This window comes from Carassius gibelio, chromosome B8, assembly GCF_023724105.1.
Source record: "Carassius gibelio isolate Cgi1373 ecotype wild population from Czech Republic chromosome B8, carGib1.2-hapl.c, whole genome shotgun sequence".
NCBI lineage: Eukaryota > Metazoa > Chordata > Actinopteri > Cypriniformes > Cyprinidae > Carassius > Carassius gibelio.
The window spans coordinates 18,875,642-18,887,841 of NC_068403.1; the positions used below are offsets into that span (position 1 = coordinate 18,875,642).

At 36.2% G+C, this 12,200-nt stretch overlaps 1 protein-coding gene across 2 annotated transcripts in view; it reads left to right on the top strand.

Moving 5' to 3' along the window:
• Nucleotides 1–643: 643 nt before the first annotated feature.
• Nucleotides 644–12,200, top strand: part of LOC127964064 (nuclear receptor corepressor 2) — a 116,895-nt gene continuing 105,338 nt past the window's right edge. Inside the window, exon 1 of one of the 2 annotated variants that reach the window (XM_052564214.1) lies at nucleotides 644–1,093. The gene's annotated coding sequence lies outside the window, so the exon portion shown is untranslated. The remainder of the gene's footprint in view (nucleotides 1,094–12,200) is intronic. The other variant, XM_052564215.1, reaches the window with a different exon arrangement.

A 12,200-nucleotide genomic window follows, 5' to 3' on the forward strand; every position in this document is an offset into this window, starting at 1 on the left:
TTCCTAACAAAATGTAAAAATAAATAAATAATAATAAACAAAATCAAATAAATCAAATATATATATATTTTTTTTTACAAATTTTTTACAATTAAAATGATGAATCATCCCATATGAATGTTTGAGCAGATTATAGTTTTAATTATGACACGGTCATACAGGATTAATTATGAAAATGAAATGTCAAGCAGAAATTATATTTCATATTTGTTACAGTTTAAGAGTTTGATCTCTCTCTCTCTCTCTCTCTATATATATATATATATTGATTATATATATGTTTGTCTGTATGTGTCTGTATGTCTCTCAGATGAGATGATAAAAATGAGCAATGCTTGTTTAAACTCACAATTGATGCTTGCTACTTGTTACCTCCACACATTTTGTTCTTTAAATAACATGTTGAATTGTATTATTATTATTTACTCTGCATGGTTTCCAAATCACTTATTTATTAAATATTTAGTATATTATTTGCATCAGTATATCTTCATATTCTGTTCATATATCTTCTGACAAGTGGTGTGATTTGTACTGATGTACATAGCAGTGGGACCTATTTTCAAAAGGAGCGCACTGGCCCTTTAAGAGCTGAGAAACTGCACTTGACGTCCAGCGGACTCTTGCTTTGCCAGCAGCAGCAGTAGTCAGTCACTCTCTCTCTTTCTCTCTCTAACACACACACAGACTCAAGTCATCTCTGAACCGCAGAGATTCTCCTTCAATCGTTTCGTGTATTTACAGCCGCCGCTGCGAAAAACCACTAGATAGAATGGGCATGAGCTGCTCTTCTCGAATCACAGCCGTTTGGAGATAAGAGGGCGGAAACGCGAGTAAAACAGACAGAAGAGATAGAAAAACAGAGGAGGAGCGCGAGAAGGCCGAACCCATCGAGGGAGCGCGAGAGCAACCTAGTTTCTCACGCGACAGGCGCGCGGCGCTCCAGTGGATTTGCGTCTCAACCCGACGAGGACGAAAACACGCCCGTAGCAATCCGTACATGTGGATTATTTGCGGAAATTTATTAATTTCCTCCTCCTCAGAAACTACATAAACGACCGGTAGCGAGAAGACCTTCACCTTCCGAGGAGAGGTAAGTTACTACAAGACGTTTTGACCACGAGTCTGTCAGCCGTTTATCGGTTTTAGGGGAGTCAAGACTTCTCAGAGCCGTTGTTGGAGTCACGGGGTTTGTCTGCGGCTAACGGCCATTATTCCTTCACTGAACCTCTGCTACATTGAATGAGCGTCTCCGATCAAGGCGGAAATAAACATCTCCGTGAAAACTGGCCGGCTAGTTAGCTTAGCTAGCGGTGTTTGTGATTTAATGTAGACGGAATGCCGTTAAATGATGACTGGCACGTTACGTTATGTATTCGGTTAGCTTTTTAGCATTATAAACAATGTTTTGCAAAGCACACTGTCTTCCGTTGAGCAATTTTCGGGGGTCGGCTGTTGAGCTAGCTGAGTTACCTCGGATTATGTGTTGTTATATTGTATTGAATGCTTGGCTAGTTCTGTAGTAACGCTGCCGGACTCGAGCATAGGGTGAGACGTATAGTTTCAGTATGTTTTGGATGTGGTTCTTGGGTGTTAATTAGATCCCTGCTATTTAGAATTTCCAAGTCAACATCTCATTATTAGACTCCAGATGGGGGTATCTTCACTCGTGTTGCAACAAGGTCCTGGTTTAGAAAGAATAGAGCTGCATAATGATGCCACTCGAGGAGCTTTAATAAATAGTTTTGTCAGTTGGCTGTTTTTTTGTACTAGTAAAGTAAAATAATTGCAGGAAGACTGACACAAAACTTTTAGGAAAGTAAAATAATAATATACTAATAAATAACAATGAATAATAATCATATCTACATTTACACAGACACACACTTATAACGTGTGTATATATATATATATATCTATAATGTATATATAAATGTATATAATGTATATAAGTGTATATGTGTATATATATGTGTGTGTATGTGTATATACATATATATGTGTATATATGTATGTATATGTGTGTGTATATATATATATATATATATATATATATATATATATATATATATATATATATATATATATATATATATATATATATATATACATGCAAAAAGACAAAAAAGGGTTTAAACATAAAAACAATAAGTGTTAAACTGCTTTAAACTGTTGTTTTATATTTTAAAGGTTTTCTGTTTAATTTAAATGCATTTAGTTTTTTTATTTTTCTTAGCAAAAAATAAATATCATAAACTTTTCCCTGGTTTAGAGAAGGCACCCACTAAAATATTGTCACAATCTTCTCACATATTTACAACAAAAATCTATTAATCTATTATATTAAAAGACTAATTACAATAACATTTAATGTGCTCCCTTATTCTTTAATATATAAAAAAAGATATTTACAAGTCAGAAGTAGCATGTTGTTAGAATTTTTACATAAATATTGTTTCAACCAAATTTTGACATTGTATTCTCCAAAAAACTTATTTAAATCCTTAAAAGTAGATATGTTATTTATATTTAATGTGCTATATATGGACATAAAATCACTTTTGTAAATTTCTTGTGATGCGGACATCTTAACGTATTTGAACCATTTATATAATAAATATACACAGTACACACATTATGGAAACAAAAATGAGACCAGGTATCTGATAGTTGTTTTATTTTCTGTCATTAATACAGCGTTGTAAAGTTGTGAAACTGCATATTTCCTCAGAATGACTTGTTCTCTGTATGAAAAATGTTTTGAATAGTTCCTGTGGCTCAAGTGGTAGAGCATTGTGTTAGCAGCGCAAGGTTGTGGGTTCGATTCCCAGGGAACACATGTTAGGTAAAAACTGTTATCCTGATTGCACTGTAAGTCACTTTGGGTAAAAGCGTCTGCTAAATGCATAAATATAAGAATTTGGAAGCTGCACTTTAAAAATATAGGCAAATACTGTTATATATATATATATATATATATATATATATATATATATATATATATATATATATATATATATGCATGCACACACACATACACCATTTGCCTCTTGGAAAACTGCCAATGTTACTTTTAGATAATCTAAAAGTGGGTGTCAGAGTTTAAATATTTTTCTCAGAAATTGGGACCACTGTCCCTACCCCCAGCCTCTCAAATGAGTATGCCCCTAGTATATAGATAACATTTAATGTTTAAAGACCAATAGTGCATGGGAATAGCTTTCACAGACTTCAACAGTGGTTTGTGAGCCCATATTTAGAGCTAGCGCTCATGCAGTGATGTAATGAAAAGCAGTTGTTCAGAGACTTTGGTTTCCTTCATTGTACTGTAAATATCACTAGGAAAGCATTGAGAAGTCTTGCATAAACACGACGGGTAACATTGTTTGTGGACCTCCTGCCCCCTTCACAAAGCGCTCTAACACCTTCATTGCTTGCTGATGATGAGGCTGGAACTACACTCCATCTCGGATGTTGTTATTAAGGGTCAATAAATCATAGTGGATACCAAATGCTTGTCAACAGCTGTTGATTTGCACATGAAAGGCAGTGGAATGTGAAAAATGGAGGCCACACAGCTAAAGTGTATTAGTGTAATTGGACATGGGCCAGCAGAGGGGCTTTTTTCTCTTGAGCAGCATTCTTTCCCACTGTACATTAGAAGAGAACAAAGCACAGTGTCATAAGTGGACCAGCGAGATGCCTGAACCCAAAACAGAACTGGCCTCAGACAACCTCTTTGCTCCACAGGGCTGCCAGGACTCATGGCCAGAAAACAACAGATTTGTTTTGGACTCACATCAACTCCAGTTCCACTCCTCTGTGTTGTGTATTGAGTAATGATATTCTTTCTCGCTCTCCTCACTGCTCCATGCAGATTGTTGATAAGCACTGAAAATAAATGAGTTTGCCTTTTAAGCATTGTGTGCTGAAACGTGGAGCTAGTTTACCACTTTATCTCTGTCTGTTTTCAAAATGCTGTGCATAGAGTCTAATGCACAGTACACAGCAGTTTTGCAGCTGCAAGCTATATTACAGCCGGCCTTTTCCTTAATTCATGTCAGATGCTTTGTTTCTGCTAATACGAACCCCAATATACACACTCGAGGACTATTCAGGGACAAGATAAGGAGTTGATAGCTTACAAAGTGTTTGTCCTTGACCGTTCTTAACTTTGATAAATGAGCAGCTAGAGTGGAACAGCGAAGGAAATTAACTGTATGCAAAATGCTTTCTGTGTAAGCAAACTCCTTGGCTTGTCATCATGCTGTCAGTCTTTGAATCGACTGTGGTGGACTGCTTTGCTGTGTTGGCTGTATAAGGCTCCAGAGGAACTGCTCCTCCTGCAGTCACTGTGTATTAAAAAATGTTGTTCTTTTTTATAACTGGAAGGGCAATTTGTTTTGTGCTGTTATAGGTGTTAATTATCATCAGTCTTGTTTACATATACAGTATTTATATATTTTTCATGTTTATATGTTAAACCCTATTCAGAAATTTGAGTTTTTTAAGATTTTTGAAAAAAAGTTTCTTATGCTCACCAAGGCTGCATTTATTTGATCAAAACAACTAGTTAACAAGTAATGTTGTTGTTACATTTTTATACAACTCTTTATTATGGTTTAAAATGTAATTTATGCCTTTGACAGCAAAGCTGAATTTTCAGCAGACGTTACTCCAGTCTTCAGTGTCGCATGATCTTTCAGAAATCATTCTAATATGTTTTGCTGCTCAAGAAACAATTTGTATTGTCAATGTTAAAAACAGTTGTACTGCTTTATAGTTTTGTGGAAACCATGGTACTTTTCCTGGAGTCTTTGAGGAATCAAAATTTCAGAAGAACAGCATTTGTATGAAATCAGAATTGTTTGTTTGTTATAGCATTATAAGTGACTTTATTGTCACTTTTGATCAATTGAATGCATCTTCGCTGTACAAATGTTTTAATTAAAAGAATAATTTATGTATTGATTACATATCTGCTCTTTCTGTTGTTCACCTCCTTTAAATGCAGTATTTTGGGATGGTTTAGACTAACAAATCACACGTTACACATTATAGTTAATTAGCATGAGTTGCAAAGAGCACTTCACTATTACCATTTTTTTTAATTATATATATATTAAAAAAAAAAACGCTTTCAAAGAGTATTTTTACAGGCCTTTTGGATCAATGAATATTCCTGTTAGAAAGTGGGCTATGAGCTTTCCCCTTTAACCCACTGTTGTGTTCAGTTCTCTTGCTTGCTATCAGCAGCAGTGTCATATCAGACACCGTTAGATTGCTGGAGTTTCCCCAGTGGTGGAGTGATATCAGCATGACGTAACCACTAGAGTTATATGTGTAATGTTTACACTGGTGTGTTTGTTAGCTCAGTGAGGCAATAATACCCCATTTCTGCTCTTGATGGCACTGTACCTGGAGAGAAGTTTATGCTGGTCGGTCATATATAGGGCAAAATAGATTTCAATTTAGAATTTTGAAAGGTTAAGAGAGATAAATGTGTCATGCTATTTAGATATACAAGTAACAAATCAGCTTATGAATGGTTAATGAAAGTTTAAGTAAATGAGTGTTGGATGCTGAAATGGACAAGCTATGTGACTATACTACACAATTACAATAAACAGAACTGTAAAGTCAGGTTTCTTTTATGCAAAATGTTACTTTAAAAAATCCTGATGTATATGACTTGATTCTATCAGAATTAAGCCTGACCAATCCCATTAGTTAAGGCAGAGTTTTGTACTAACTCCAGTGGCATCTGTCCTGCACTAGTGTTGGTCAGTTTTATGAGTTATGGCTGGGCAATATGGGCGACCGTCATAGTTACAACAACCAATCACATTCGTTTTCTGGTGTTGCATGAACGCGATTGGCTAGCTTCTGCGCTAGGGTATTTGCATAAAGCGATCTGTTTGGAGGACGTCTGCATTGGCGCTTGTAAAGTTGAAAAGTTTAAATTGGTTGCAAATACCATTTAGACTATTAGACTAATGGTCATATGCTGAAGGTAAGGGAGCCTTTGTTTTTACTTCAAGGGAGGTATATGTTAGTGTCCTTGTTAGTGGGTGGTGTTTTGAAACATTTGAATGCATTATTTGAACTTGAAGTGTCTGTTGGACTGTGGAGTGCAGAGCACAGCGCTCTTCTGGGTCCTTTAGAGAAAGGCCTTGATCTGACATCAGTTTTGTATATGGTCAGAGTTGAGTAGTGCTGAGTGCCCCATTAACGTTTACTAAATTCACTGTCTGGAGGGTTTGACTGTCAACCCCTCACTGCTGCCCTTTACAGGGATTGGGCAAACAGGCGCTACTCACCTCTCCTCTACTCTCAGACACCTCCCGTTTTATCTTTACAATCAGTTCCTCTTTCTTTGTTACACAATAGTGACTTACACAGAACCACAGCTTAAAATAACATTGACGTACATTAGAATTTTTTTTTGTTTTTGTTTTTTTACTTCTTAAGACCAGCATACATCTGCACCAGCAATTGTATGCATGCCAATTCTGTCAATTTGAAAATTTTGTCCAAGCCTGTTGGCAGACTTACCCTCTTGGATTTGACTATAGAAGGTGGTTATTGCATAAATCCATCATTTTCACATAGCATTTCCTGCTAAGCAAAATAGAACTATTACAACTTCCTTTTTGCTTAATGCTTTATTTGCTTATGATGTAATTATGCATATTTCACACTCTTAGTATACAAATCCTTTCCTTCTTTGGATACATTCTTAATCAGTCAAAATAGATGCCCTACGGAAGTGAGCATGCATAGTGCAGCTGTAATCTATCGATGCATTTAAACTAACTGCATGAACTCATGTTCGGTATTCGTGCTCTTTGTAAGTGTTCTGTAGTTGTCAGCTGCAGGGGTGGAAATTGCAGGGTACATCATGATATGATAAGATTCCAATACAATAATATCACGAATACAGCGATTCTGCGATAATCAATATATTGCTAGACAATCCTATAACAATACATCATAATATCTGTCTAACTATGAAAAAAATGCCTGTGAAAAGGTTAAGTGCAAGTTCTCTCTCTTTATTCAAGTATAAGCTGATAGAAAATGGCACAAAATGTTCTGTAAATCAAATTTAACATGTTAAGTAAATTAATAATTTTATTCTTGGACATTTCTTTGTGTGTAAACAAACACATTTAACTGCTTATCAGCTTATATATTAGGGATGTAACAATTAACTGTGAGCCGGTTGAAAATGTGAATATGTGAATGTGAATTTAAATATGTGACATTCAAATCAGATGAAAGCTAAACAAATTGCAATTCATTTAGGTGTAGGAGTTTATGAATCCATGTCTGAGGGGAACTGTCATTAGAAAAGTTTAGATGGTATTCTTTCCTTTTCATCTAGCCTCTGTGTAATGCATATTAAATTTCATCATTGCAGTGCTGCTTTTAATGCTTTCTGAAGTTTACAAGCAAGGTTTTGTGTTTGATTTGTGCGATTTCTGTATCGCTTTATAGCACGATTTTCATGTACATACATGTTAGAAATAGAAAGGTGCGAAAATAATTAAATTCTAGCACATGAGCATAGAAAGAGTTGTGAGTGCAGAGCGTGAGGAGAGACCAGTTTTAAGTTTGCACACTCTCTCCGGGCATGCTTGTCTGGTTTTGTGACAGAGCAAAGGAAATCTGCGTGCGAGCGGAGAGATTTGTACTCATGCATTATATTAATTAATTAATTAATCAATACACACATTAATGTGCTTTCACGTTACAATATGTGCCCTCGCTGCTGCTTCTCTGCACCCCATACACATACTGTATGCGCACTGCAGACAGAGTACGTGTGAAACTGTATAATATATCTATTTCCACACCTAAGGCACCGCTACAATGAGCTCTATGACCATTGCATGACAAAAAGAAAAAAAAAAAAATCCCTGGACATGGGATTTATGTTTTTATTTATTTATTTATTTTTTTGTCATATGTCTAGACATTTTGTCACACCTTTACTTAGTGATTATTTTGACTTATGTCTAGAGAATTCATAAAAGAAATCGCAATAGGTTTTTTCTGTCCATATCGCACAGCCCTAATTAATTATCGGTCGATATTTATCGTGCACCCCTAAAATATACACCAATTACAAGTAGGCCATCCTTTTGTTTCTAAATGTATTATTTAATTGTTGTACCTCAGGTTTCAAACTATACCTTTTCCAAGTTATATATTTTGAACAACTTGGTTATTTTGTGACCTGCCCTAGGTTTACTTCTCATTTTATTGACTATTTCAGACAGTGTTTGAATTCATGAATTCACCCATTCTGTTTGAGAGGATTTAGCTTTCACTGACAGTCTCTATCTCTTACATGTGTGTTTTGAGTTTAACTAGGCTGTTCTCTGGTTTCTCAGTGCTCATGGCAGCCCTTTGCACTTCGACCTGAATATCAGGATAGCTAAAGGGTTACTCCACCCCAAAATGAAAATCATGTCATTAATCACTTACCCCGTGTTGTTACAAACCCCAAAAAGCTTAGTTTGTTCTCAGAACACAATCTTAAGATATTTTGGATGAAAACCGGGAGGCTTGTGACTATAATGTGTCAGCCACGACAGAAGGATATGTTTTCCAAGTGTACCTCGCTGCATTAAATAGAGATTGAACCATTGATAGCAGATAGACTGTTCTGATAACGTCTTTCATACTTTTCTGGACCATGACAGTGCAGTTTACTTGGAAGCCAATGGGAGAGTCTCTAGCCTCCCGGCTTTCATCCAAAATATCTTCGATTGTGTTCCGAAGACAAATTAAGCTTTTACTTAATTTACTTACTTTGATCTACATGGGGGGAAAGTGATTAATGACTAAATGTTTATTTTGGGTGAAATAACTGTGTGTGGGCTCACTCATCCATTTGATGTGTTTTCTTCATTGTACTCTGTGTTTTCTCTGCTGCAGCAATTGTGAGGGAGTATTGGTGGTGACTCTCTCTGCCTCAGGGTCTTGTACTCGCTGGCCCATTATGAAACAAGCAACTGCTTATGAAACAGAATGTGAGGGGTGGACAGTTTTGTGTAGCAGAGCCTATAGCAGCTGTGTGTGTAAGAGCTGGTGAAATTGACAGATGTGTGTGAAGATGGAATAGAAACAAGCTTTGCCTTCCTGCTATCAGCCACTTCTTACTGTTGATCTCACTGGATCTTTCTCCACTCAAGTCACTCTGAATGTGAATGCCAGCTTAAGGATTTCTTTGCATGATCTAGGATATATTGTGTGTGTTGAATGAGGCCAGCGATCTTACATCCTATCCAAAAACAAAAAGCTTGTTTTCTTGATGTAAACCAAAACTGCTGTTTCCTTATAAAAACAAAAGTAGCTAATGAAGTTATGATGAAAAAAAAATCAAATGGTCAGTTAAATAATAAAGGAGGCAGGGAAAAGTAACCAATTTGAGATGGAGAACTAATTCAGGCCAGGAAATGACAAGACGGTGGAACTTGCCTGTTGGAAAAATCCCTCTGACACTTCCTATGTCCCATTGTTTTCTTTACAAGTCTGTAGGATTGTTCAGAGTGGCCCATTTAGAGATATAATCTGGCTGCAGCTCAGCATTTGGAATATAAATATGTTTTAGCCATCATCCTTTTAAATCTCCAAGTGCTTGTTCCTAAACTGTAATAAATTCTTCATTCCTCATGTAATTTTGTATGAATACTTCACAGGTTTCTGTTCTATGCTCAATGTTATGTATGAGGTCTGTAGTTTGTGGATTTTATATGGTAGTTGGTCCCAGGATGAGTTTGCTTTGTGTGTGTGTGTGTGTGTGTGTGTGAGTTTCTGGCAGCATAATAAAGTATTGACTCATGTGGAAGAGTGCCCATGACTTTACTGGAAGAGGAGCTGTGCTTTCTATCAGTGTCTGTTGATCTCAAATCAGCAGCAGTCTACAGTAAGCAGAGGCTGACTGTTTAATCTGTGGTAATCAGCACTGACAGCAGTGTTCAGATATCTTCAAATATGAACACTGATAATAGAAATTATTTCCCCGCAATATAACGTTATGTGGTCCAGGGTCACAAATCAGTCATAAGTAGCATGGGTATATTTGTAGCAATAGCCAACATTGCATTGTATAGGTCAAAATGATCCTTTTTTTTTATTTTTTATGACAAAAATCATTAGGATATTAGGTAAAGACCTTTTATTTTTTTGCACTCTCAGATTTCAGATTTTCAAATAGTTGTATGTCGGACAAATATTGTCCAATCCTAATAAACCATACATCAATGAAAAGCTTATTTATTTTAAATGATGTATAAATCTCAATTTCAAAAAAATTTACCCGTTTTGTGGTCCAGAATCAAAATGCTTTTGACAATGATCAACACAGAGAATCTAAAGTGTTACTACAATTTGAAATTTTGAAAATGATGTAAATCATTAGCTTCTAAAATGGGACTTCACCTACTTTGTTAGACTAAATCTGAATTTTTATGTCACTCTTTGTGGGTATAATTGCATCTAGGGTTGTATTTGGGCTGCACGATTAATTGAATGCATTTGTCATGAGCATCTTGTCATCTTGATAGTTCTTATTCTTTTAATAAGTTTTTTTTTTTTAATGATATTAAGATCTTTGATCCCATAGAATTTTCATAGTCCTTGTCACCAATGTCGATATCAAACATATTGTAAGGGAAACAGGTCAATTTAGCTCAAAGGGAATCATTTAAGATTTTAAAGGGAATTTGAACAGAATCACTGTTTCACGGCTGTTCACGGAGATGCCCTGCGATTCAGTGAACTAGCCGTTTAACATCAAATCTGCGCTGGATACTAATATCCAAACTATAGTGAAAACACTATTAATTAGCACAGTAACAAGATCGGCAGTTTAAGACATTAACTTGTAAGCACAAAACACAAGATACTTCTCTTTTCAATATGAATAAGGCTTTATTAGATAAATCTAAGACATATAAACTAATCTAACACATAAACGCACGCACACACACATTCACACAAGTTGCAGGAAGATCGAAAGTTAGGGAAAGATGAGTTTAAGAGAATGGAAATATGGAATCCCAAGTTCACAGCAATACGTTAAATTGCATAAACATGAACAACCATCAATCACGTAATTAGCCCTCACATTGAGTTCCTCAGTGAGGTTAAAATTATATTAGATACACCAGCACAAATGTCAGAGTCTGGAGGTAAAGTTACTTGCGTCTCCTGTGAAAAAGGAGTCTCGGTGAAAGGGCTATCCCGAGGTCGTTGATTGGCTGGAAGTTCAGTCTCTGAAGTGACGTCTTGGGGAGCCCGTTGTTGTTGGGCATTGGTTGAAAGTGCAGATTTGTGTGCGCTGGTTGAAGTTGAACGGAAGTTACAAAACTTAACTCAGAACACGAAACTCTCAAACGGAAAAGAAAAGAAATAAAGTTTGACGAGACTAGGTTGTGTTCCTTCTCATCGTGGCTAAGTAGCAGCAGGCTGAAGCATGCAGAACCGCGCTCAAAGAACAATGATGACTAACCAGCATGGCTAGAAGCTACAAGCTACCAGAAGCATAGCTAGAGACTAGAAACAGACATGGCTAATAGCAGCAGCATAGCTAGAGACTAAAAGCAGACTAAAAGCCAGGCATGACTGATAGAACAAGCAATGCTAGAACTAAAAGCTAAAGCTAGGTAGCAAAGCTACAAGCTAAAAGCTAAGAGCAGGCATGACTAATAGCAGAGACTTAAAAGCCGACTAAAAGCAAAATTTCATGGTGTCCAAAGTATTTAAACTTCCCTGTTCGACACAACTCAAATGTTGCCTTGACCAATCAGATATGGTCTTGGCTCGGGGATATCATAAATCATTTGTTTATCTTACCAAGCATGTGGTTCCTGCCTCGCAGGGTCTAATTTTGGACATGATTCCTATAACACGATTATGATATATTTTACAAATAACTGATTGTCAGGACAATATCAAGCAAGAAAATTCGATTATATCAATACTAGACATGACTATGTATCCTATAGTTATCAAAAGACATACACAATAAGTGATTATACATGATAGTCAAATGTGTGGGTTACACATAAATGAATATGGAGTTAAGCAATGGAATGATTCATTTATAAGTCTTTTTGAGTTCATTCTGGTCCATATATCTGTACGGAAGAAGTTTCTTTGCCATTCTCTGGCAAAGGACTTTTCTG